We start from the raw sequence: 27,278 nt of genomic DNA, 5'->3' as shown, positions 1-27,278 counted from the left end.
CCAGTCTTCAACCGACTTTTCAGCTGCACAGAGGCGCTGTAACTCTCTTTTCCTCAAGATACCTTGAGTGAATTTGCTATGTTAAAGACCATTCTCTCTAATATCTTCATATTCCCTTTGTTTTCACCGTTAAATACAAGAACTGCATCGTAAGTTGCAATTCTCACAACTTTAGCAGATGGCAATACTGTTTTAGGGCATCGTTTCCATACGGGTGAATTTAGAAAATCATTTGTATTCTGGGTTTTGCCATGAACACGCTTCTTTAGAAGTTCAGGCTCGACGAGAAAACTGCAAGTGGACTTGGCAACATCCAGGATGTAATTCTGAGGCGTTTGCTTGTGAATGTAAGGGACGTTACCTGTCTGAGTCTGTAGATATTTACACCTGGTAATGTGGCACGGGTGATGAATCGGATGTTCATCTGTATTTTTCAGGCACTTCGGAGGCGATTTCATCATTGAAGCTTTGGGGATGAGTTCTACTAGAAAATAAATTGAAAACTGACATTTTCGGTCAATTTCATGAATAGGTGTTTGCGTGAAACGTAACTGAGACTGAAAGTGGGTGCCAGCCTGGCCTTTACCTAGTTGGATGAGGAAAACCGCCTGAAAACCACATCCAAGCTGGTTGTCTCACCAGTTCTCGCTCACCAGTTCTCGTTGTTAATCCGCGTTCAGATCGATCCAGGAATGGCTCTCCTCTCCGCATCCCGGAAGCGGCACGTTAGTGCGCTCAGCTCTCCGGGCCGCTCGTCCACTACACCATCTACCGTAGAGTAGTTTATCTTTGTAACGTTGTGGCGGAGCAGTTATCAAGGGGCTCTCGAATATACCCAAAGAGCTGCTTGACTTCAGGAAGTTTCACGATTTAAATATCATTTCAGGGAGATCCCACACAGAAAGTAAGTTGAATTAAATCCCTTAAGAAATATCACTATTTATTTGTGGATAAAGCAGTGAATTAACATCGGAATCTGATCTCGTTCAGCTAGAGAATAGTTTCTGCCTCGCCGATTACTTTTGTAAAACTCTTCAACATAAACTGCACACACGAAAATACAGAAATCAAACACTTCGATTATTTCGGATTACCACTGCTAAACACCAATATCTACTACAACACAAATACGATTATACACTGTCGGATAAACAATCGCAGCATCAGAAAATAATTAGTGTAGAGTAATTAAATTGCAGGAATACATTTTTCTAGTTAACGTATGTAGGTGATTAACATTACAAGATCACAGGTTCATGTAAGAGCGAGAGAAGTCATTGCAAATGTGAAATGCTGGTATATTAATAACCGGTGTAATACCAGAATGTTGAATGCAAGCATGCAAACGTGCGTCTGGAACCGCGTGACCGCTACGATCGCAGCTTCGAATCCTACGCCCGGGTTCGATTCCCAGCGGGGTCAGGGATTTTCTCTGCCTCGTGATGGCTGGGTGTTGTGTGATGTCCTTAGGTTAGTTAGGTTTAAGTAGTTCTAAGTTCTAGGGGACTGATGACCTAAGATGTTAAGTCCCATAGTGCTCAGAGCCATTTGTACCATTTTGCAAAAGTGCTTGGATTGCGTCGTACTAGTTGTCAGTTTTTGGAATTGAATTCCATACCTTTTGCACGTGGTCAGTCAATATCAGGTCAGTTAATTCTGGTTGTGGATGACGCTGGAGTTGTCGCACGATGATGTCCCACAGGTGTTCCATGATAGTCGATTCATGTTTGTACAACCGCTGTCGCTGATCATGCCTTCGGGGGCCAGTTTCTCGAAACACTAGTCAGTCAGGGTAGCGCAGCTTTTAGAAAGGATACTTATTTGCCAACGCATTACCGTTCACGAAATTACCCCATGCCGGTAGCTCGTCCAGGTCTCAGCAGTGGTTGTAGCCATCGTGGTAATTAACCAGTACACTAGAGAATGCCAATAAATAAGGAAGGCGCTATAGGCGAACTGTCAAAACAAACTCCCTTGCTGTACTTTTAGTTTCGATACAGTGGGACAGGTTTTATGTTATTTGCCGACTCAGTTTTAGTACAGCTCAAATGGTTCAAATGGCTCTGAGCACTATGGGACTCAACTGCTGATGTCATTAGTCCCCTAGAACTTAGAACTAGTTAAACCTAACTAACCTAAGGACATCACAAACATCCATGCCCGAGGCAGGATTCGAACCTGCGACCGTAGCGGTCTTGCGGTTCCAGACTGCAGCGCCTTTAACCGCACGGCCACTTCGGCCGGCTTTTAGTACAGCCGTGTAATCTGTAATAAGCGAGTGCGAGACTTTTCGTGAGCATTGTTTTGTCAGTTAAACATGAAATGCATTTCATGTGTTGTCTCCTTTCATATACATGATACCTGATGATTATTTGAAGACTGAAACCGGTTGTGAATAAAGAATTATTTGTTAATAGCTCTTGACGGTTGAACTATGACGGTTTTTGCACTTAAAAAAACGCAGTCAGCGACATTACGGAAGGTGTAATATGTTGTGCACTTGTTTGCCCTCCGCTCACGATACCAGGGGGCCATAATCTTCTACAGCTAATTCATAAGAAGGATCTCCTAAATACGTGCTAAGTGTATACGATCTTAACCACTTGCAACTTTCTTTTTGTCATTAAGTTAGACCACTGAATCGGAAAACTCTAGTGACAAATGAAATATTCCTCTTTTCAGGTCACAAGGATGGGACTAAACTGCTTCTGGACCTGAAGTCTGTTCAACAATCCCGTAAAAACTGCCTCTGAAAAACAGGTGAGTCCTGTTAAACATTTTGTTTCACTGTGCTGTATGAAATAAAGCCCAGAACATATATATTTTAACTCGTCGTGCCCAACTAAGGAATTTTGTCGGGTAAGCTCCTCAAAAAATTTAGTTCTATCTTGAATAGTTTCTTCATTAATGACAATTACTTTAGGTCTCCATTAACACCTGTAGTGATTGTGGGCTTTAATCGTTGAGTTTCTAGTTTTTATTTTATTTATTTTGTTTATTTAGCGAGCCTGTTATTCAATCTATATAGGTGACCGCAAAACTGTTGTTATCTTTAGCTGGGGGGAATATCTTTCGCGTACCAATTGCGTTTTCACGATATGTGTCCAAAGATTTTTCTAGTTCTTCACTTATTTTTATTTTGGAACTGGTAACAATTATCATGCTTCATAAATATAAAGAGCTTCTGTCACAGTTTTGAAATTTTCCCTTTTGTAGTGTAGAGCTATTGTTGAATCTGTTCCAGAATATGTTCTAGACCTCTTCGTTATTTTGCAGTTCTTTCTTTGTTAGCTTCCCGATATAGCTCCACCGGTTCAGCAGTCACTCCTAGGCACTCTAATTTGTTTACTTCGTACATTTTTGTCGAACTTCATGATCGAAGGTTGGTGGTGTGATATTGATCTGGTCGCTTCCAATCGGTGCGTCTTTTCGTATGAAATTTGGACCGCAGTTGCTTTCACTGTTTTGGGGGGTTTCTCTATATATTGGATTGCTCCTGCTCTGTTATTGGGGAGAACTACAATGTCTTCTGCAAACTCTAGACTATGAACGTGTTTATTTTGGAGACATACCCCAATGTTTGCAGCTTTAGTTTCATTTTCCATTTGTTGATCACTTTTCCAAGAACTATGCTGAACAGTAGTGGCCTTGCCTCAGCCCTGCTACCATACCTCGGGTTAGTAATGTGGTCATCGGTTGTGATATAATCACTGTCGCGCAGTTATTTTAGGTCTTGTGTATTGAACAGGGGACATAGAAATGACGGAGAGGATCCGTCCCCGCCGTAGCCTTCAGTGCTTCACAACCCACAACAGGCTACTGCAGTCCACTCACCCTGCCGCCGCCCCCGTCAGTGTTATTGTGCGTTTCGGCCCACAATTGACACCCCCCCTCCCCACCCCGGGGAACGTCTCAACAAACGAGTGTTACACCAAATGTTCGCGTGGTAGAGTAATTATGGTGTATGTGTACGTGGAAACAGTACTGGCGCAACAATCGCCAACACATTGTAACTGAGGCGGCCTCGACACCAATCGGCCGGGCGGATTCATTCCGGGGACCGGCACGCCTTCCCGCTCGGGAAGCAGGGCGTTAAAAATGGTTCAAATGGCTCTGAGAACTATGGGACTTAACATGTGAGGTCATCAGTCCCCTAGAACTTAGAACTACTGAAACCTAACTAACCTAAGGACATCACACACATCCATGTCCGAGGCAGGATTCGAACCTGTGACCGTAGCGGTCGCGTGGTTTCAGACTGAAGTGCCTGGAAGCGTTCGGCCACACCGGCCGGCTGCAGGGCGTTAGACCGCGCGGCTAGCCGGTAGCGTTCTTTTAGGTCTTCATTAACTCCTGTAGTCATTGTGGGTTTTAATCGATAACGCTGAGTTTAGAATTTTTTATGAGCCTGTTGTTCACTCTACATAGGTGATCATAAAACTATTGTTACATATATCTTAAGCTACTCCAATATTATATGAATTTGTGGTGTCCGTTCTTTCGGACCTGTCCTAAAGAACTGACATCACACATTGATATAATTTGATAGACCTAGCTTGGCAATGAATCCACCTTCTTCAGTGCGGATGCACAAATACGTCCGACCTCCTATGGGAATCTCGGAACAGCGAACATGGAGGAAACGGACAGGGGCTGCGAACAGATGGCGCTCAATGGGAGTGTGGATCGACCGTGAGGTGTGCCGAGGTAATCCGTGGAATTGCGATAACGCTGTGTCCCGGATGGTCAGTTGTTGTCACACCAGTCTAGTAAGCAGGCGATGTCGGGTTCGAATCCTCGTTCGGTACACATTTTAACACGTCGCCGCCGATTCCGCGTAATGTCCCCATGCAGCTGACAGCTGTGATCCCTCCCCTTTCCTTTCTTTTCTTCCCCTTTCCACCTTCAATTTACATACTCTGATGTTGTTTCTAGGCCGTGAACTTCCTCGGAGCCTTCCGAACGCATATTTTCGCTTGTTCAATTGTACTTTACGTGTTACTAAGTAATGAATTTGGATCATCTGATGACGACTTGCTAAAAAATCGAATGCGGCTATGACGGCAGTTGTGTGACCTGAGATTAGAAAATGTAATTTTAAAAAATCGTTAATTGAGTACGTTGTTATTTACGTGGTAATCAGTGCGTTCTCCACGTGTGTCTATCCTGTGCAAGCCTCTTCACTTCACAAGGGCACCATAGGAACGTCTCATTACCGATTTCATTCATATTCACAGCGTGTCTAGCGCACTGGTAGCACTTCAGCTTAGGTAAAAAGAAAGACGCAACCGCTAACCCGTTTTCGAGGAAACAGAGCTCGAAAATTTTAGGCCTGTTTGTATTTTTTGTATGTTTGTTAATATTCATGCAGTCCGCAGCCGAGCAAGTGCGTAGTTTCACGAGCACTAGATCTCTGCATCGAATATTACTTTTTTTCTTTGTTCTGACAACCGATTCGTTATGACTATGCAAATCATCAGTATATAATTATTCATTTATTACATAATATTTATCCTGAAAAAAGACGAAAAAACTTTTTCCGTTAGGGGATTGGAAATAAAGAAATGGATAAAAGAGAACTATCAGTCACATCGGTATAGTCGTATCATTTATATTACTGTCCCAACATTTGTGACAAGTGTAATATGTAACCTACTGCACGAATGAGGATGGCACTGATCGTAGAAGCACAGAAAACAATAACTATTACGGCATGCAGCACGTGTGGTGAACGCCGAATATTTGCACGTGCACGAGTTTTCAACGTGTCTATTGCTAAACAAACTCTGTTTACATTCATAAACGGGGCTCAGTCATCATCAAATTTAGCGGCGTACGACGCATATCGAAGCATATCACCGGATATTGGCACAGACGGTTGGTGGTGTACGAATGACTGAATTTTTATGCAGTCTTCTCCAGAAGCTGACGCTATATTCTCTTCGATGATGTACGCGCAATTTTATAGTCATTGTATGAGGTTCTTAGCCTGCATGTAAAAATAAGCGTCACAAGCCTACACCAGTGGAGTACATTTCGGAGGGATTACTTCAGTACTGCAGATCGGCGGAATAGAGTGAAAATGTAAACAAAGTGCCGGAAGCCAGATTCGACCCAGGGACTTCGTGCTCAAGAAAATAACCAATCACTCACTCAGCTGTGAACTCCTTGAATACTAAAGATCATACGAAGTATGTAAGCACGCCTAGAACTTTCAAACTGGAATTTCTCGATAACGGTTGAGAGTTGCGTCTTACTGTTTACATGTTTTGAAATCCTATCCGTGAGAAACACACGCTGTCAGTATGAGTTAGATAGGTGTGGGGCGTTCGCACTGCCCCATATCAGCATAACTGCTGCTACCTATTAGGTTGGTGCATTAGTTCATAGCGTTTTTGTTTTGCATGTTGCCGTTTCGTTTGCTGTGGGTTTATTTATCGATTGTCATTGAGTTTACATATTGTCATTTTGGCGTTTGAAAACAATGAGTGGAGCTATGGACGATAGAAAATGGAGTGCCCAGTGGATAAATCAGAATATTTCCAACATATTCTTTTGTTTGAGTGCAAGAAAGATTTTGCCCGTGTGAGGGGATAATGTCATTGGACTAAACGGTTTCTCGGTTTGAAGAGGATCGTTTTGGGATTAGTCCAGGAAGACTTTCGGGGTTTGGCGAAGATCGTTAAACCCATTAATCTACAATGATTCATGTCAGTGTATTCGAGAACTGACAGATGTGATCAACTGTGAGTATTCCACCATCGTGACACATTTGCTTGCAGTGAGGAAGGTTCAAATGTCGGGTGCCGCATGCTCTAACGAAAATCACAAAAATCAGTGGGTAGCCATATGTGCATTCTGATTGCTCGTCATCAATTGGCTCGTGAACAACACCATTCGATTCCTATCCTGTATCGTTACTGGTGACGAGAAGTAGTGTCATTATGCTAACATAAGGAAAAGAAACGAATCTCTGAGCCCCAAACAAAGCAGTAAATCCCAGCACAAACACCTGTTCGCATCCACAAAGGTAATGTTAAAGCATTTGGTGCAACAGTAGCAGTGTAGCGTACTACGAATAGCTTCCCCAAGGTGTGCCCATCACCGCTGACATTTATTGTCAATAACTGGGACGTCTTGCAGAATTGATCGCAGAACAACGACCAGGATGGTGCGTGAATCGCCGCTACTCCACGATAACAATATCTGTATCTGTTTTGCTTATTAAACCACTGGAAAAATGCTACGAATTCACGCGTCAACCCAATACATCTAGTTGAATCTGCTTACTGTATCTAAGCTCTCGTCTTCCTCTACAATCCTCTCCCTACCCACACACACACTTCCTCCCATTACGAAACTGACTATTCTTTGATGCCTCATAATGTATACAATCAACCTTTTAGGATCGCATATCCTCCAAAGTCAATGTATTTGTCACTATCGGCGACTTTTAGTCGTAAATTTATCAGTCTGCTTCATAGACAAGCGTAAATTACCTTATTGCAACTGTTGCTGATTTAGCTGAGTCTAACGTTGGAAAGTGATCACCGCCCGTTGACAGTGCTTTCAGCAGTAGTGATCGTTGTCGTTTGATACGAACGCTTAGTTTGGCGTTCGATGTAGTGAAAGACGGGAAGTGGAGTTCTGATGACGTGCGTGCCGGCATTGCTCAGACATACTTCCGAAACTGCTTTCGTTATAACCATTCGAGCCGCTTTCTGTTCGCATTAAGGTTTCGGTGTGAAACAATTAATGTCTCATGGTGGCATGCGGAGTGTTACTAAAACCGAATGTATTAAGTACACGTGTCAGAAGTGAGTACTGATTTCGCTAATAAACCGTACAGTTATTGATCCGCTAACAACCACTGTTCTTGAACGAACCCGACATTATCCGATTCCTCGAACTATCACTGAAAGAAATAAGTATGTCGTTAACTTCTTGCAGTGGAGTGAGTCTCTACTGGCGTAATAAGGCACACTTAACGGCCATGCTGTAAACTGATCCCTGCTTTCAGTCACGTTGCACTATAGAGATCTATTCAGTATCTCCCTTTTTTTTTATTCGATCTACCAATCCCCTTTCTACATCCTTCTGTAGCAGCAAATTTCATCAGAGACAAGGGTGTCGTCAGGAATGTCCCAAGAAAGTATGATAGGACAGCTGTTGTTTCCTGTATACATAAGTGATCTACCGGGCAGGGTGAGCAGCAATCTGTGGCTTTTTGCTGATGATGATGTGGTGAAGTCTCTGAGGCGACTTTTGGAGGATACAAGACGACTTAGACAAAATTTCTAGTGGGTGTGATGAATGTCAGCTTCTTTAAATGTAGAAAAATCTAAGTTAATGCAGATAAGTAGGAAAACAGCCACGTAATGTTGAATACAGCATTAGTAGTTAGCTGGTTGACACAGTCACGTCGATTGAATATCAAGGCGCAATGTTCCAATGCGATGTGAAACGGAACGAGCGTTTAAGTGTTGTAGTATGGCAAGCGAATAGTGGACTTCAGTTTAATGGCAGAAATTTAGGGAAGTTTGTAAAGGAGACAGCGTATAGGTTACAAGTGTGACCAACTCTTGAGCACTGCTCGAGTGGTAGGGATACATACGACGTCGACTTGAAGAAGAAATTCAGAGGCGGACTGCTAAATTTCTTACCGGTAGGTTTGAAACAACAAGCAAATATTACGGAGATGCTTCGGAAACTCAAATGAGAGTTCCAGGAAGGGAGACGACGTTCTTTTCGAGGAACTCTACTGAGAAAGAAACTTCCTGACAGATTAAAACTGTGTGCCGGACCGAGACTCGATCTCAGGACCTTTGCCTTTCGCGGGCAGGTGCTCTACCAACTGAGCTACCCAAGCATGACTCACGACGCGTCCTCACAGCTACATTTCTGCCAGTACCTCGTCTCCTACTTTCCAAACTTCACAGAAGCTCTTCGGTCGTGAGTTGTGCATGGGTAGCTCAGTTGGTAGAGCACTTGCTCGCGAAGGGCAAAGGTCCTGAGTTCGAGTCTCTGTCCGGCACATAGTTTTAATCTTTCAGGAAGTTTCATATCAGCGCACACTCCGCTGCAGAGTGAGAATCTCATTCAGGACTACTGAGAAAATTTAGAGAATCTGCATTTGAAGCTACTGTTGCCAACGTACATGTCGTGTAAGAACAACAAAGATAAGAGAAATTACGGCTCGTACGGAGATATACACTGAGAAACTAAGTCATGGGTTAGTGACATGCACATAGATAGATGGAGGCAATATCGCATTCACAAGGTATAAAAGGACAGTGCTGTCATTTGTACTTAGACGATACTTGTGAAAGGCTTTGTGACGTGATTATGGCCGTCCGATGCGAAATAACAGATTTTTAACGCGTAATGGTAGTTGTAACTAGGCGCATGGGACATTCCATACCGGAAATCGTTAGGCAGTTTAATATTCCGGCATCCACAGTGTCAAGAATGTGCCGAGAATACCCAATTACCTCTCAACACTGATAACACAGTGGCCGACGGCCTTCACTTAGCGAGCGAGAGCAGCGGAATTTGGCTAAAGTAGTCAGCGCTAACAGACAAGTAAAACCGCATCAAAAAACAACATAATCAATGTGGGACGCATAACGAACGTGTTCATTAGGACGATGCTGCGAAATTTGGCGTTAATGGGCTGTGCAGCAGACGACCGACGCCAGTAACTTTGCTAACAGCATGACATTCCCTGCAAGGCCTTCCTGGTTTCGTGATCATATCGGTTGGACTATAGACGACTGGAAAACCGTTGCCTGGTGTATCGCTGACCCCATGAAACCGTTGACCCAGGTTGTCAACAAAGCACTGTGCAAGCTGGTGGTGGCCTCATAATTGTGTGGACTGGATCCTCTGGTCCAACTGAAGCGATCATTGGCTATGTGGAAGCTGTTTGCAGCCATTCATAGGCCTTCATGTTCCCAAAGAACGATGAAGTTTTTATGGATGACTCAGCGCCAGGTCACTGGGACAGAATTGTTTGCGATAGGTTTGAAGAACCTTCTGGACAATGAGAGCGAATGATTTGGTCACCCAGGTCGCTCGATATGAATCCCATCGAACATTTATGAGACATAATCGGGAGGTCAGTTCCTGCGCAAAATCCTGCACCGACAATACTTTCGCAGTTATGACGACTGTACAGGCAGCATGGCTCAATTTCTGCAGGGGAGTTCCAATGACTTGTTGAGTCTATGCCATGTCGAGAAGCTACACTACGTCGAACAAAAAGAGGTCCGACATGATATTACGATGTATCCCATGACGTCTGTAAACTTAGTACATATACAATCGTTTCTACTTCTCTCTGTTTGTGTATGGAAGAGGAAAGGAAATTGTACCCTTAGCCATGTATCATATATTGGCTTGCAGAGAATGTTTGTGGATGTAGACGTACACAAAATCAAATTAATTTCTAGGACAATGTCCTCCATTCCATGGAGCGGAGAACAAATAGTGAAAAAATAAATTTTTGTTATTGTCTTAAATACGGTGACCAGATGCAATTGTTTAAAAAGGAGGACAAACAGCTTCAAAAAGGAGGACAAAGGAAGAAAAAAGAGGACACATCAAACGGGTCAACTGCAGATGAGGATACCACCCGTCAGCTTTGGACAAGTCATGTGATCGCCGGGAATTACCGGTAAAACTAGTAGTTAATTCCTTTAGGCATAGCCAAATATTTTACGTAACTCACTCGGTGAAAAATTACACTCACAAATCACACGTGCATTACAGGAAGCCAAGCCAATACAATGCGAAGATAAGAAACGAAAATTTTAAATAATCTATATTTGCATTCAGGTGGTGGTTAACTGAGAAACATAAAAAAATTAAAAACATTGATTGTGGTGACAGTGTGGCGTCAATTGTTTTTTATATGTCAACAACACGGAATTGTTTACAAAGCGAAAAACGTACGACCACTCACCTCCCTTCATTCGACGCACCGCTACCAACATCTACACTTCAAGCAGCAGTTGACGACATGTAAACTGCGCGTTAACCTTCGGAATACCAATAAGTTGAATGACTATGAAACAATGAAATAAAACCATGACAGTTAATCTGTCGAGTTATTCCTTACCTTCATTGGCTAGTGAGACGTACGTTCCAGCTCCACATATCTTACGTTCCGCTTCAAGTTAATTTCTCCCTTTCTTGCAAGCCGGATTTGCAGGAAAGGACATCATAAAATGTAAACTTTCCTTTAGGCATAGCCAAATATTTTACGTGACTCACTCGGTTAAAAATTGCATTCACAAATCACACGTGCACTACAGGAAGCCAAGCCAATACAATGCGAAAATACGAAACGAAAATTTTAAATAATCGATAATTGCATTCGCTCATAGGTCGATCAACGATAACATCGACGATCCTGGTGCCACCTACTAACACCGCCTTCGTGCGTGTTTATCACGAAGGCTGTGCTAATAGTTAAAGTATTTAAGAAAAGAGCAATAGAACGGGACGAACTGTAAATTTAACTTTATTACGCTCAACTTTGCGAAAAAGCCGGATACTATAAAAATCCGCCCGGACCCCGAACAAAGAGATAAAAAGGAGGACATGTCCGGATTAATCCGGACGTCTGGTCACCCTAGTCTTAAAGTTCATTTCCGTTGTACGAGTATAGTCCTCTGTATCCGTTGCTTGCTTCCACCTTTCAGCCTTTGCTTAGTACGAGCTCTTAATGTTGATATTATTCTGATATAAAAAACCAGTGGTCGGAGATGGGCATTTCTTCCTCCCCCGCTGTCCTGGTAGACGGTGGTAACGTCCGCGGCCTCAGTTGCGTGCCGGCGACGGCTTACCGGAAGCTGGAACGCGGCATTGGCAGCACTGTTTGCGCAGCAAATGAAGTCTCTCCCGCCCCGCGCTGTCGCGTGGCGTGCTGCAGGGGTCAACACGCGCCGCTGACCGCCCGTAACGAGCCGGCTGATCGGCGCCTCTGACTCCTGTACCGGACTGTCCCCCAAGCCGCGCCGCTGCTGTGCAAACACCGCGCCTCTCTCCGTCCCCGCGGCTGGCAAACGCGCGGCAGCAAGGACGCAGCCGCAGCGTCGCTGCTGCCTCTGATTAGCATTGTGGGATGGAGCAACACGGCACCCTCTGCACATACCGCCGTCACGAAATCAATGCGCACCGTACTACAGAAATTTATATTACGGCATGCTCCGTGAGACGCTTCTTGAGATCTTCCGCAGCTTACCGTGGCGAGGGAACAGTTCTCGGCTTTGAAATCAATGATATTTTATTTTTATTATGTTGGTATGAGTTGTGCAAAATCATGTGTACCTGGCACATAAACAGTATTGAAATGAAGAAATTTTGTTTTTGTTGTGTTGATATACACTGTGTAATTGCTTGTCTATCTGGCACGCAGACAGCATCGAAATCAATGAAATTTTGTTTTTTACTGTGAATTCCGGAATAGCTTTTATATGTGGTGCACTGATAGCATTTAAATCAATGACGTTTTGGTTTTGTTATGTTGGTATGAGTTCTCGAATAACGTTTATACGTGATGCAGAGACGGCATTAAATTGAATGATATTTTGTTTTTGTTATGTTGGTATGACAGTTGACAGTTAAATCAATGAAATTGTGCTTTTGTTATATTGGTGTGAGTCGTGCAATAACATGAATATCTGCTACGGAGACAGCACTGAAATCACATAATTTTTCGGTTACGTTGATGTGAGCTGTGTATACTTGGTACAGAGATGGCATTTTGCTTTTGTAATGTCGGTATGAGTTGTGCAAAAACATGAACTGTACGACAGCATTGAAACCAGTGAAACTTTATTTTTGTTACGTTGGTGTGAGTTGTGAAATAACGTGTCAACCTGGCACGGAGGTGGCACCTAATCAATGAAATTTTATTTTTGTTGTGATCATAAAAATTGTGGAACTGCATGCCTACCTGTCACACAGACAACTTTGAAATCAATGATACTTAATTTTTGTTATGTTGGTGTGAGTTGTGATATATATATATATATATATATATATATATATATATATATATATATATATTACAGAGGCGGCGTTGAAATCGATGAAATCTTTTCGGTAAGAGATGTGGAATAATATGTGTATCCGCCACGGAGATGGCACTGAAATGAATGAAATTCTCTTGTGTTAATATGAACTGTACAATAACGTGCCTGCCTGGGGCATTGAAAACTTGTTTTGTTTGTATGATATGGCACTGTGAAGCCGTCGAAATCAATGTTATTTCCCGTTCACGAGCTGTGAGTAATATATGTCAAGTGACAACTTCATGTGCGGTCTGGTTTACACAGTCGAGTGTATTCACGAGTAGCTAGTAGCGCTTCCCGCCACGGAGAAGACCGATTTTCGTATGGTATTCCTCTTGACAAACCTGTTTCTCGTTCATGACGTTGATTAACTTTAAACAATGCAATTAACTTTTTTGGCTTTCTCCATTCCAAGGTATTCGAGATCTGGTCAGCTTTGAGTGATACTGACAACTCTTTCACAGCAAATTAAAGCTGTGTTTAGTAGGGTCTCGAATCCACACCTTCTTCTGTTGCAGTCATTGACAGCGAATGTCTATAGTGTCATCGAAGCCGATGGGACGTTAAACTCTGATCTCCTTACCTTTCCTTGGCCACAAAAGGCGGCGGTTTCGGGTCGAATGCTGCGTGTCTCAGCAGTGCACAAATGAGTGTAGATATAGATCCCCCCCTTTCGTAATGTACAACGACGCTTAGATACTTTTATAGTGAGGTTTGGGTGGGCGTGGTAGTCCTGTGGCATGGCCTCCTTGCTAAGCCGACTACAACACACCGGGCTCTTCCCAGACAGAACACAACACTTGTTTGGATCATGCCACTCCAGTGGACATTTGAGACTTTGTAACACTGCTTGTTACGAACCCACCGGCCGCGCCGTGCCGTGATGGGCGAGTGGGCGTGTGGGCGGCCACACAAGGTCGGAAACATAGGAGTCAAGTAGGAATTAGCAAGCAATGAATCTGGTGACAAATTCAGCACACCTTTGTAATGAGCAACAATCTGATGTATCCATAATTTCCCTATAAGTTTTATTTTGAGATAATCGATAATTCAATCGCGATTTAAACCATAAGAAGTTTCTAATCTGGAAATACATTTCAGCTGCCTTCATTTTGAAAACAGTTACTACGCGCCATGGATCCGTAAGCGAAAAACCTAGCGCGGTTGTCACCGGGGCTGGAGTCAGCATGGCTCCATATTCCTGTCGGTATCTTCCAGAACCTCGTTTACTCTCTTCCTGTGCGTCTCGTAGCTGACTGCGCTACAGAAGGTGGTTCAAAAAATGGTTCAAATGGCTCTGAGCACTATGGGACTTAACATCTGAGGTCATCAGTCCCCTAGATCTTAGAACTACTTAAACCTAAGGACATCACACACATCCAAGCCCGAGGCAGGATTCGAACCTGCGACCGTAACAGCAGCGCGGTTCCGGACTGAAGCGCCTAGAACCGCGCGGCCACAACGGCCGGCCAAAAGGTGGTTACTCCGGCTTTTGACAGGAGGCCACATTAATGTGACCGGACCGTCTAAGTTTCTAGGGGTTGCAAAGGAACTTAGTAGTTGAAGTTTTGATAAGAAACCACTTCCGGTAAGGAATCGTTTGGATATAAAATTAAATAACAGATAACTTTGCGTTTGGAAAGCGTAGAGGTACAGTGAAAACCGAAGTTCCGACGGTTGGGACTTCGCCAGTGTAGGAAACTTCTGAGGGTAAAAGATATGATCAGATACCATTTCCCAGCAGGCAGGCTCCAGCCTCTGTGCCTCCCAAGTTGTTGGCAACGGTGCTATTTTCTGAAGTCAGAAGACTATAGTACTATTGTACCACACACACCATAAATGGTCTGGTCTACACCATAACCACTCATTCAGTTTGAGCTTTGAGACAGACCAGCGGCTACAGCAACATCACCATTCACGTCCACGCATTGCTGAAGACATTTAGCGCCATGCGGTAATAATAGTTTAGCGCTACATGAGTTTGAACTGAACACAGCGATGTAGCTACCTACTGAGTTCGCTCACCCTTTCGTTGGCTCTGCAAGCTCGAGTATCTCGGCTACGACTGAAAACTGACAGTCCTGGACATCCGGTACGATTCGCTGAAATGTCCTCCTTTGTCACCTTGAGCTGCTTCTCACAGCTGAGCAACCCCCCCCCCCCCCCCCTCCCCAAGGGGTATTCTTGTCTGTCGTACTCACACTTTTCGGCCCTATGAGTTCATGGTTTGACCTGCCACTTCCAAAATTCTACATAAGTGTGGGCCACATGGGGAAGGACGCCATATGTGGTGCACGAGTTATCAGTAGTGCATTCAGATTCGATCTCCTGAATCTCATGTCATTGCTTTGCATCTCCATCTGCAATTCAACTATTTGAGTGAGGACACTTTCTGGGATGTGTCATCTTCCTCTGTTGTCTCCTGTCCTCTTTCGCCCCATGACAATATTGGGTTTCTGTGTGCTCAATATCCAACATGGTAGCCAGTCCGATGTGGTGGAGCCCCCTGACAACACAGGGATCACACTGCTCATGCCTGAGCTGCAAACTCCCCATGTATGCCGAGGAGTAGATGCTGGTCTTCCTGGGGCGTCAGGACTTCCGGCAACGGCCATCATGCCAGTTGGCCTTTGCTGTGGCTGGGTGGCTCCTGTAGGGAAAGCCCCTGATCGGAGTGAGTGGCATCAGAGCGGATTACCCTCAATTAAGTGGACAAAGTCATCTCTTGCTGGTGACCACACAGCACCAGCAGTCTCTAAGAAAGGCAGGATCGAATTTAATACCAACAGTTATGACGGTAAATCGTTTCCCTCCCTCGCTACACCATGGAAGGAATGTAGGGTTACAGAACAGAGAGAGCCATATTCGCCTCGGTTTTTAGTCTGTAGCAGAACTGATGGGGACTCCTTTCTACCTACAAAGCCTCAATTTTTCGTTGAGCATCTTGATCATAAGTTTGGAGAAGTGACAGCGCTGTTCAAGATGCGAAATGGCACAGTCTTGATGGAGACAGCATCACCAGCCCAATCCCGAGGGTTACTCCCCTATGACAAGCTGGGTGATATTTTTGTTTCCGTCACTCCCCATAAAACCCCCAACATGGTCCAGGGGATCATTTTCCATCGTGAGCTCCTTTTGCAGTCTGATGACGAGCTATGTGCCAATCTAGAATGGCGGTGTGTTCATTTCATCTGGGGACCCAAAGACAACAGGGTTGCTACTGGTGCCTTCGTCTTGGCCTTTGTGGGTGATTCATTGCCCGAATAGTTCGAGATGATGGTTTGCCGCTGTGACGTTAAGCCATACGTCCCTCCCCCTATGCAGTGCTTCAAGTGCTGGAAGTTTGGGCACATATCTTCCCGCTGCACTGCCAGCAACACATGTCGAGGCTGTAGACGTCCACTGCACCCAGATACTCCATGTGCGCCACCTCCCACTTGCATCAACTGTGGGGAGTACAACTCGCCCCACTCGCCAGACTGACCAGTACTCCAAAAGATGTGGAAAGACATGGAGTACAAGACCCTGGGCCAGTTGACTTACACAGAGGCTAAACGTAAATTTGAAAGATTACATCCCATTCAGTTGATATCGACATATGGTGCAGCTATGTCACCATCACCATCGCCATCCCAAGTGCCAGTTGTTCCTCACTCTGTGCAACGAACAGTGAGCCCTCTGGGCCACCTGAATACATCTGCCCCCTTGGAGGTGTGGGGTAAATCTTCCCCCATTGCTCCCAAAGCACCTACTTCGGGAGCAAGGTCCCCTCCCCCCCCCCCTAAATGCAGGGGACATGGATCCCTCCCCATGCTGGAGAAGCAACAGCCTCCTCCGGCTGCTCTAATGTTGAGGGGGTCCCTTAGGGCCCTCTCTCCCAAGGTCTCCACTAATGCCATGGCGGACACTCGCCAGTGCCTCAAGAAGCCAAAAGCTGCTGGACGAAGAGCTTCATGGTCTTCTTCTGTGCCTGAAGCTGCTTCAGAGAAATCTTCCCAGCACACCCCTAAAGAGAAGCGAGAGAGCAAGAAAACTTAGAAGAAGTCTGCTAAGAAACAGGTCCCTCTGGTGGCCCCAAAACCATCACTCCCTATCAATTCTGCATCTGAGGATGTGGTGGAGTTCTTAGCATCCCCTGCGGACCTGGCTCTCACTGATGCCTCATCCACCATATAAATGGCTACAAATACTCAATCGGTGGTAGCGGGTGACCCTGAGACATAAGCTGCCTCCTTGCTTGCTTTGTGCCTTCCCAGCCTCACAATAACGTCATCCTCCAGTGGAATTGCGACAGTTATTTCCACCATGTGGCTGAGCTCTGGCAACCCTTAAGCTTTACACCTGCTATCTGTATTGACCTTCAGGAAACCTGGTTCCTGGAAATGCCGACCTCTGCCCTCTGCAGCTATAGGGGATATCACAAGAACCGTAGTGACTGTAATAGATTTTCAGGTGGAGTTCGTGTCTATATCCTGAACTCAGTATGCAGTGAACTTGTGCCTCTTCAAACCCCCCTTGAAGCTGTGGCTGTCAGAATAAGGACGACGCAGGAAATAACTGTCTGAAACGTATATCTTCCTCCAGATGGTGCAGTACCCCTGAATGCATTGGCTGCACTGATTGATCAACTCCATAAACCTTTCCTATTTCTGGAAGATTTTAACGCTCATAACCCCTTGTGGTGTGTCACCATGCTTATTGTCCAAGGCAGAGATGTCGAAAATTTACTGTCACAACTCGACCTCTGCCTCTTAAATACAGGTGCCCCCCAAACATTTCAGTGTGGCAAATGGCACATATTCTGCCATTGATCTCTCGGTTTGCAGTCCTGGCCTTCTACCATCTATCCACTGGAGAACACATGACGACCTGTGTGGTACTGACCATTTCTCCATCTTCCTATCACTACCACGGCGTCAGGCCCACGGACGCCTGCCCAGATGGGCTTTAAGCAAAGCGGGCTGGGAAACTTTGACCTCTGCTGTCACCGATGAATCTCCCCCACATGGTAACATCGATGTGGTGGTTGAGCAGGTAACTGCAACGATCGTTTCTGCGGCGGAAAACACGATCCCTCAGCCTTTAGGGTCCCCCAGCGAAAGACAGTCCATTAGTGGTCGCCAGAAGTCGCTAAGCTAATTAAGGAGCGTCGGCGAGCTCTACAGCGGCATAAGCAGCACCCTTCCCTAGACTATCTCACAGCCTTTAAACGCCTCCGTACCAGCGTTCGTCAGCCTATCAAAAGACGGAAACAGAAGTGTTGGGAGAGATACATCTCGACCATTGTATGCCACATGTCACCTTCCCAAGTCTGGGCCAAAGATCAAACGAGTTTCCCGGTATCAGACCCTAACAGGTGATCCTGGTGTCAACATATATGGCGTGTTATCTACCGGGGCAAACGCGATTGCAGAGCACTTTGCTGAGCACTACACTAGCGCCTCTGCTTTGGAGAATTACCCCCCAGCCTTTCGCACTCTCAAACGGCGGATGGAGGGGAAAGTCCTCTCGTTCACTACACGCCACAGTGAACCATATAACGCCCCGTTTACAGAGTGGAAGCTCCTCAGTGCCCTGGGCCAAATCGGATCCACAGTCAGATGATTAAACATCTCTCGTCTGACTACAAGCGACATCTCTTCGTCATTTTCAACCGGTTCTGGTGCGATGGCGTCTTTCTGTCGCACTGGCGGGAGAGCACAATCATACCAGTGCTCAAACCCGGCAAAAACCCGCTTGATAGCTATCGGCCCATCAGCCTCACCAACGTTCTTTGTAAGCTGCTGGAATATATGGTGTGTCGGCGATTGGGTTGGGTCCTGGAGTCACGTGGCCTACTGGCTTCATGCCAGGGCAGTTTCCGCCTGGGTTGCTGTAGCACTGACAATCTTGTGTCCCCCTAGTCTGCCATCCGAACAGCCTTTTCCAGACACCAACACCTTGTTTCTGTCTTTTTTGATTTGTCGAAAAGCCTATGACACCACCTGGCGACATCATATCCATGCCACATTATACGAGTAGGGTCCCTGAGACCCGCTCCCGATTTTTATCCAGAATTTACTTTCCGTGTCCAAGTTGGTGCCTCCCATAGTTCCCTCCATATCCAGGAGAACGAGGTCCCACAGGGCTCTGTATTGAGTGTATCTCTATTTTTAGTAGCCATTAACGGTCTAGCAGCAGCTGTAGGGCCGTCCGTCTCATCCCCTCTGTATACAGACGATTTCTGTATTGAAACTTCCTGGGAGATTAAAACTGTGTGCCGGACCGAGACAATAACTCGCGACCTTTGCCTTTCGCGGGCACTTGCCCACGAAAGGCAAATGTCCCGGGTTCGAGTCTCGGTCCGGCACACAGATTTAATGTGCCAGGTAGTTTCAAATTAGCGCACAGTCCGCTGCAGAGTGAAAAATCTCATTCTGGACTTCTGTATTTCGTACTACTCCACGAGTGATGAGAGAGTATGTTGAAACTTCCTGGCAGATTAAAACTGTGTGCCCGACCGAGACTCGAACTCGGGACCTTTGCCTTTCGCGGGCAAGTGCTCTACCAACTGAGCTACCGAAGCACGACTCACGCCCGGTACTCACAGCTTTACTTCTGCCAGTACCTCGTCTCCTACCTTCCAAACTTTACAGAAGCTCTTCTGCGAACCTGGTTCGCAGAAGAGCTTCTGTAAAGTTTGGAAGGTAGGAGACGAGGTACTGGCAGAAGTAAAGCTGTGAGTACCGGGCGTGAGTCGTGCTTCGGTAGCTCAGTTGGTAGAGCACTTGCCCGCGAAAGGCAAAGGTCCCGAGTTCGAGTCTCGGTCGGGCACACAGTTTTAATCTGCCAGGAAGTTTCATATCAGCGCACACTCCGCTGCAGAGTGAAAATCTCATTCTAGAGAGTATGTTGTTTGCCGGCCGGTAAGGCCGAGCGGTTCTAGGCGCTTCAGTCTGGAACCGCGCGACCGCTACGGTCGCAGGTTCGAATCCTGCCTTGGGCATGGATGTGTGTGATGTCCTTAGGTTAGTTAGGTTTAGGTACTTCTAAGTTCTAGGGGACTGATGACCTCAGACGTTTAGTCCCATAGTGCTCAGAGCCATTTGAACCATTTAGAGTATGTTGTTTATTGCTACTAATTGCTTTCATCGACGAATCCAAACTTTTGTATCTCTCTGATATACGACTATTATTTCCAGTCTGGTCTCTGCTGACGTCGTGATAACTGGGTCACAGAGTCTTTGTGGTGCGGCTCCATGTATACAACGTCGTCTCTCTCATTGGACCGGAAGCGCGGACAGATTGCATACATGTTTTTTGTGTGGAGGATATCGGCAGAAGGGCGCGATAATAAACGAGCCCTGTGGGAGAGATAGGTCTCACTCAGCTGGTGGCCATCTCTTAGAATGAAAGGCGAGAAACGTCAGCTTCGGTGTAGATCCATCTGTCAGCGGGGCCGTGCGTCAACGAAAATTATTAGGAGCATTCGTCATCTAAGAAAAGAACAGATAGCACTTTTTTTGATCGTGACTTGAGATTTCCGTTACTAAATATGCCCCATTATTACACTGCAGAGAACATCGAGATCTGACAAGAAAATAGATGAGCAAGTCTTTGGCGCACTTGCATCGAATCATAATTATAGCTCTTGCGGCAACTTTCACTTTGGTGTATCTTACGTTTCCCAAGGCGGTTATTGCAGAAACGCGCTAATTGGAATTCCCAACGTTAGGCTGAAGATTTTAAGCAGTTAATTACATTACTGGAAAGACAGTTGCTCGAAAGAAGATTTAATCTCTATTGACAAGCAGGAAACATTCCAAAGCGTGCAAACATTGCACCTGCATTCACTGGAAATGGTTGAAATGGCTCTGAGCACTATGGGACTCAACTGCTGAGGTCATTAGTCCCCTAGAACTTAGAACTAGTTAAACCTAACTAACCTAAGGACATCACAAACATCCATGCCCGAGGCAGGATTCGAACCTGCGACCGTAGCGGTCTTGCGGTTCCAGACTGCAGCGCCTTTAACCGCACGGCCACTTCGGCCGGCCCATTCACTGGAACTAGTGTTCAAATACCTGTTGTTGTGTCGACATTCTGGCTCCAATTCATTGCTTAAAATCAATTTAGATGAATTCCAGGATAGTTTCTTCGAACGGCCATGTTCAACTAAACTACCATACTAGATAGCAGTATCTGTGTTACTAATAAGTACCATGCAATATTCCTTCGGAGATGCATGTGTGTTCGTAGGAACATAGCATCGTACTTCTTGATAACATAGGTGCTGCTATTTCGTATTTATTCGTCAGTTCCATGCCCTCGACTCCCAATAAACATATTCTTCCTGGACGGGAATAAACGTAATGTACGAGTACAGGTTCTGATACATGGACGTCGACATACCGAAGTTTGTGTCTGGCCGTGATTCGTGCACGGATAGCCGAAGCAATTAAGGCGACAGCTCGAGTAACGTGGGAAATCGAGGTTCGTGTTCCGGTGTAACACAAATTTTTAGTCAGCATTCAAATATATAGCCGCTAGTGGTTCGTATTTGCAAATGCGAATACGTTTCCTGTATGAACTACTATAATTTATGAAATAGAAAGTAGCGTTGTAGTCGTCATCAGTATGAAGAATGGTGTGGTGCAGTTATCTACGCTAGTCTATCCTGTGCAGGCCTCTTCATTCCTGCAAAATTACTGAAACCTGCACTCTTTTAAACTGCTTACTATCGTCAAGCCGTGGTCTCTCCCCACAACGTTTACCTCAGAACTTACCTTTATTACCATAGTGATTATCCTTTGATTCTCCAGGATGTGTCCTATCAAATGATCCCTTCTTTTGATCAAATTGTGGCATACATTTCTCCTCTTCCCATTTCGAGTCAGTACCTGTTGTCTTCCTACCTATCAACATTCTTCCGCTGCACCATATTACATACAATTCTTTTCTCTTTACGTAAGTTATTTTTTTAAAATTTTGTTGCTTAAGATATGATTTAAATGTGCACTGTATCATTCCAAAAGAGAGTACTTCATTCACAGTTCGTGTCATATACTGTGCCTTTACTCATTCCCAACCTCCGAAAACTTCACTAACCGTGAAAATGGCAAACTTAGATTTTAGAAAATTATGCCTCAGTGACCTTAAACTGGGTTACTGCTTGACGGATAGCATGACTGCTAAGAGAAAAGTGTCTGCAACATCCAAGAATTGAATGGCGTTTGAACCACACCTTCCTGTTGCACTTATAAACATGTTTTAATGATATTTAAGCCATTTTACTCTACAAACTTCTTTTGTGATTGCGGCCTTAAACCATTACCAAGTACAACAATGCTGCGTGTATTTAGACTTTGAGTGAAATCATCGTGAGGACCTATAGAACTGGCTGCCCCAATAATCTTGACAACGACTTCACTTAACAAAGCGTAATTATTCCCAACATTGTACTCGACAATAAGCCAAGGCCGAAATCATGATCTCTGTGTATAAAAGGCAATATCCTGACTGATTGACTGGCAGGCAGACAACAGACAGACAGAATGAATAACTGACTCATCATCGCCCAGCCCAAAGCGCTAAGGACAGAAACCTGAAATTTGGAGAAGGTGTGGATCTTATACTGTAGGCGTCTTGTAAGAAGGGATTTTTCGAAATACCAACCTCAAGGAGGTGAAATAGTGAATGAAAAGTCAGATTTGAAGCTAGACGTGCGAAAACTGTTATTTTGTTTTTCAGTCATAAATAAAGAAATACGTGTTTCAGAATTTTTGACAATTTTTGGAAATTTAGTATTATGGGGGTGTAGTAGCGGGTGAAAGTTTTTTTGAAAATATTTCATTATGAAACAACTACCAAAGTATTTTTAAAGCTACATCTATGAGCACTGGTATTTGACTTCTCGGTTAGAAATTAAAATAGTACGTGTTTCAGTGTTTCTGGAAATTCAACTGCTAATGGAATGCAATAGGGGGCGAAAATTTTTAAGAAAATATTTGGTTACCTTAAAAAAAATGAAAAAGCAGAATTTATGAAAATTGGTATTTCACTTCTCGGCTAGATATAGAGAAATATTTGTTAGGGGATGAAAGTTGCTGTGGAAATTTCTCCGCAAGAGTGCAAAAGGCTTGACTAACAAAAATTTTGCACTCCAGCTACCAGAAACGCATTTTGGTCAGATGTACATTCGGAAAAAACCGTGCTTATACCGCCTTAATTAGCGTATAAAGCTTAGAAGGTGCTGCAATTTGTGAAACGCATAAAAATTTGTTCACATGAAAAAGCTCTGCAGGCTATATAGTCTGCGCTAGTGAAGCAGCGTGTGCTAAGCTAGCAGTGACATAAAATAAAAAAAGTTTGTGCAGTTAAATAGCGGAAATATTCAAGCACCCTTGCATGACTGCGGCCCAAAAATGTGAAAAGATGATAAATATCAAAAGGTGACAAAATATGAACATAAACTTGAACTCACGCATTCATCAGCTGTCAAGACTGTTAAGCACGCTGAAGGCAGCTCTTAGACAGTCGGAAATAAGGCAGAGCGTAGAGTACGTCCGCTCGCGTGCCTAGTAATAGCGAATGCCAACCTCCATCACTCCAAAATTCTGAATTAATTAATATAATCTTTTAATGTAAAAAAACTGTATGAAATAATGCAGAATAGTAAAAAGAAAGTAATTCTGCGAAGAGGAGCGCACGCTGCCGACAGGCCGCCAGGTCATCCCTGGCTATACGGCATCATGCAGAAGCGACATGGTGGTGCATATGGTCAGCAGACAGCTTCCCTGCCATTTATCCGATTTCCAGATCGTGGAGCCGCCATTCCTCACTCGAAAAGCCCTTCGGTTGGTATCCCGACGCTGAGTGCGCCCCATTACAGTCCTCCCAACATGGAAATATATCTGGGCTTACCGGGACTTGACCGCGGTCTTCCGCATGGCAGTCAGATGGGCTGATCACTCTGCTACAGAGGCTGACAATTTAGCATAGCTATAGATATAATTATTAAAAAATGTCAACATGGATTAAATAACTGATAGGGAAAGAATATTAAACAGGCGGTTGGCTTTGTTATCGGCAGAAGCAACGATGGATATACAAATAGATTTAGATTTATCACAACACAAATTAACGGTCAGTTTTAAGTAAAGAATGGTTAGTATACAATTTTGTACCTGTGAGAGCTTACTTTTCGTATCTGTTCATGGCACAAATGTCTCGATCATGGCGACGTTTAACGTCGTGGATGGAAGCTAAAGTGTTGCGATGACAATGGCTGGCGGTGCCGGTTGCTATCGATCTCTTAATGAAGTAAACTATTCCTAGTCAATCATTCGTCCACCGTCTTCTATTAATTAGTATCGAAATGTTGAAGTGGTAGTTATTCCATTATCCAGAGGCATACGGCGTGCACAAACCGTATAGTTAACTAAATTCCTCCCGGACAGGCCATTAAGGCCCAACGGTACCTACAGGCCGCCGCGTCATCCTCAGCCCATAGGCGTCTCATGATGCGGATATGGAGGGGCATGTGGTCAGCACACCGCTCTCTCGGCCGTTTGTCAGTTTCCGAGACCGGTGTATAGTTGATTACAGAGAACAAATTAGCGCCTACTGTTACAGTCTGCACTTCTTTATTTACAGACACTTAGAATTTACAAATATCTCCGTTTTTTTTTTCTCGTGTCTTGTTGAACTCCCACCATTCTGCTGCTGTTCTTCCTTAGTGTGTGGTTGAGGACTGTGGATTTTCTTCATTTGTTGAGTCGCTTGAGAGATTGTTCCAGGGGCCACGTCATAATACAGCATACACACTTTTCGCAGCTGTGAACACTCTCCACATACTGGCACCAATCGCCTGTGAGTATCCGCAGCTTTTCTACCCTCCTCCCACAGAAGCCACGTCGCCAAGCGCTGTCCTTGATGATCACACTTCATGTTGTCCGGTCACATTCTGAGTACTAGATGGGAAAATGGACTGCACTGTGCAGAGCTTATAGTTTTAGAGATTTCCTTGCTACCTACGATTGGACCAAAGTACCACATTCTTGCAGCTATGATGATGAGTCAAACGGAGCACCATGTATGAAGAGAAAAGTGTAAATGAATATGGGACGCCCCTGCTTGACAAGAACCCTTCGCCACACACCCTAAACTGACTTGCGGAGTAGAGATACAGATGTTACTTTCGTGTTGCAGAGAAGTAATGCTGGTACAGTTAAGCGCCTCGCATGAAACGTGTTCGCAAACCGTGGATACCGTGCCAACGTTGCTATACGATTTGCTCGAAAAAATTAAACTTTGTGCCAGACCGGGACCCGAACCCGGACTTCGCTCTTCATGTAAGCGGTCACCTTAAGGGCAGGTTCTCATTCAAATGATCAAAAACTAGATAAAGATAGAATTTTTCTTTGTTGAGACAGTGAAAAGACGTACAAAGGATCTGTTTGGGGATTATGATTAATTATACTTTAAATTTTGTTTTACATTTGCAACACAAGAAACAAATGGCTCCAGTAATTATGGTTTGATCAAGGGCCTGAGAGTTTGAAGTACGTAGACTGCGTGCAGTGTAGCCCGTCAGGAATTATCTGAAATCAGAAATGGATAATATCTATTGATACCTAACGACAATGAAGTAACATTAAATCTAACGATATGGTACTAACTTAAACTTTGAGTTCTGTTTTTTTTCACACTATGGCTTTACAAAAAAAGCCAATATTAACTAACATCATATTACAGGTATAAGCTCCCAAGAAAACTGCGTACTTTTCGGGGGTCAAAGATGTTAACAGGCAGATCCGTTTTTATTTTATGCTGATTGCAGTTCTGAGAAATCATTCGATGAAAAATCCTATTTGGAGTTTAGGGAAAACATTTTTATGTATTATTATCTCAATCTGCATAAAAACTATGTGTTATTATTTTCGTTGTCGCTGAACACAAATCTGAAGTTAAATTTTCAAAATTCAAAATGGCTAAACAAATACGGCCGACCAAAACTTATGTTTTGGCCAATTTTGACCAAAATTTCATCAAAAAAGTGTTTTCGTTACTTACGTTAACTGTGCAATTCCAGGACTGTTCATCAACCCTTCCTCTAACTCGAATTATTCCTAGACAGCAATTCCCTCGTTCTTCTTGGTGGCCGGCTGCGGTGGCCGAGCGGTTCTAGGCGATTCAGTCCGGAACCGAGCGACTGCTACGGTCGCAGGTCCGAATCCTGCCTCGGGCATGGATGTATCTGATGTCCTTAGGTTAGTTAGGTTTAAGTAGTTCTAAGTTCTAGGGGACTGATGACCTCCGATGTTTAATCCCATAGTGCTCCGAGCCATTTCAACCATTTTTTTCTTCTTGGCGAAAACAGCCGATCTGGTTGAGCTTGATGTGCTGCATTCGGCACCCTGCACACGTTGATGGTCACCGTTTTCGGCGAATATGTTTGCACGCATACTGCAGCATAAATCATTTTGTGAAAGTGCGACACGGTACGACGAGTCTTCTACCTGAGGCGGGCCTCTCCAGTTGAGAGCATCCCAGGGCGCCTATGATACTGCTTCGAAGAATGGACTGTATAACCTATTGTAAGGCACGGATTAAAAACCTTCCCGTCCCAACATTCTAGACACATGTGCATATCTTTCAAAAAATGGAACAATAAAACGAATTTTCGACGATTTTTAATGAGAACCTGGCCTTAACCACTTCGGCTATCCGAACATTCTTTACAGACTGATCCAAACTTCCGTATGTCCCAGTGTTTGCTACCCACAGCGCTCTCACAATTAAGTGATTCCAGCACAGGGAGAGACTTCTTCAGTTTCCTCGCTAGATTTCCTTGGCTTTGGCATGAAATGCATTAGTGCAGTGACTGTATTTGGCAGTGTCTGTAATGTTCGGTGCAGTGTTTCTCCGGATATGCACGAGTGTCCGAAGGACCAAAGCATCGAAAATTAGAGACACAGCACCAATGAAAAGCGCTTCTCGTTTCGGAAGGCGAACAGTTGCGTCGGCTATGGGAGTGGCGCATCGGCTAGGGCAGTGGCGCTAGCTCGGAGACAGCCGCCGGAACGGGGGGGGAGTCGGGGACTGCCCGAGGCGCGTCAAGCACGGAGCCGCTCCTGCCGCCTGCGCCGCTGCCTTCCAAACACTGCGGCCGCTGTGCAGCACTGTGCCGAGCCCCCGGTCTGTTTGCCCGCGCTCTCC

At 44.7% G+C, this 27,278-nt stretch overlaps 1 long non-coding RNA gene across 1 annotated transcript in view; it reads left to right on the top strand.

Moving 5' to 3' along the window:
• Positions 1 to 2,695: 2,695 nt before the first annotated feature.
• LOC124619848 overlaps positions 2,696 to 27,278 on the top strand; it is a 365,067-nt gene continuing 340,484 nt past the window's right edge. The window contains exon 1 of the long non-coding RNA XR_006980143.1: positions 2,696 to 2,760. This is a non-coding gene — a long non-coding RNA (uncharacterized LOC124619848). The remainder of the gene's footprint in view (positions 2,761 to 27,278) is intronic.

This window comes from Schistocerca americana, chromosome 6 (assembly GCF_021461395.2).
Source record: "Schistocerca americana isolate TAMUIC-IGC-003095 chromosome 6, iqSchAmer2.1, whole genome shotgun sequence".
NCBI classification, from domain to species: Eukaryota; Metazoa; Arthropoda; class Insecta; order Orthoptera; family Acrididae; genus Schistocerca; species Schistocerca americana.
Note: the sequence above shows the minus strand (reverse complement) of the source record. Positions and strands in the feature narration are given on the sequence as shown.